At 45.8% G+C, this 945-nt stretch overlaps 1 non-coding gene across 1 annotated transcript; it reads right to left on the bottom strand.

Moving 5' to 3' along the window:
* Positions 1-227: 227 nt before the first annotated feature.
* LOC125589301 lies at positions 228-334 on the bottom strand. The gene has a single exon (XR_007325489.1). It is a non-coding gene; the product is annotated as a small nucleolar RNA R71 (small nucleolar RNA).
* Positions 335-945: the final 611 nt, after the last annotated feature.

Raw genomic sequence — 945 nt, 5'->3', positions numbered from 1 at the left:
TGGCTTTAGAGGACTCATTCGATCACTTGGACAGGTTTGACAGCTACTGTGGGTTGTCAAAAACTAATGGTGTGTCAGATGATGCCTTAAAGCTGAAGTTATTCCCTTTCTCTTTGGGGGATAAGGCACGTCAGTGGGAGAAGTCCCTACCCAGCGACTTTATCACCACTTGGGATGACTGCAAGAAAGCATTCTTGGAGAAGTTCTTCTCTACTTCAAGAACTGCTAAGCTGAGAAATGAGATCTCTAGCTTTCAACAGAAGGGCTTGGAAGGATTCAGTGAAGCCTGGGAGAGATTCAAGGGCTACCAAGCTCAATGCCCTCACCATGGTTTCTCTAAGGAAAGCCTGTTGAGCACATTCTACAGGGGAGCTCTTCCTAAGTACAGAGTCAGATTGGATATAGCTAGCAATGGGTTCTTCTTGGGAAGAACTGAGGAAGATGCAGAGGTGCTGGTTGACAACATGGTGAAGAGTGATGCAGTCTACAGTGCAGACCACGACAGAGGCAGTAGGGGTGATGATAAGCAGACGAGGAAAGAGATCAAAGCTTTGGAAGACAAGATCAACCTACTCATTGCTGAAAAAGCCACCCAAAAGCAGCTGAAGTTTTTTGGTAACTCCAAGCAGGATGATCCACCTGCTGTCAATGAGGTTGAGGGTTTGGAAGGTCAAGAGGAGTTGTGTTTCATTAACAACAATGGTAGCTGGTACAAAAAAGAGCCCAACTTTCAGTACAACAACTACCAACAGAAATCCTATCCCAACAACCAACAGAGTGGTTATCCGCCTAGAAACAACCAGCAAGGCAGCTATCAGCCTCACCAAAACCCCTCGTCTGGTTCCTCTGCTCCTCAAGAGAGCAGCACTGATACCTTACTGAAACAAATCTTGGAGTCTCAGACTAGAAGTGAGAAGCATATTGGTTATGAGTTGAAGAACCTTC

This window comes from Brassica napus, chromosome C6, assembly GCF_020379485.1.
Source record: "Brassica napus cultivar Da-Ae chromosome C6, Da-Ae, whole genome shotgun sequence".
Taxonomy (NCBI): Eukaryota; Viridiplantae; Streptophyta; class Magnoliopsida; order Brassicales; family Brassicaceae; genus Brassica; species Brassica napus.
This window is presented reverse-complemented; position numbering and strand designations above follow the sequence as displayed.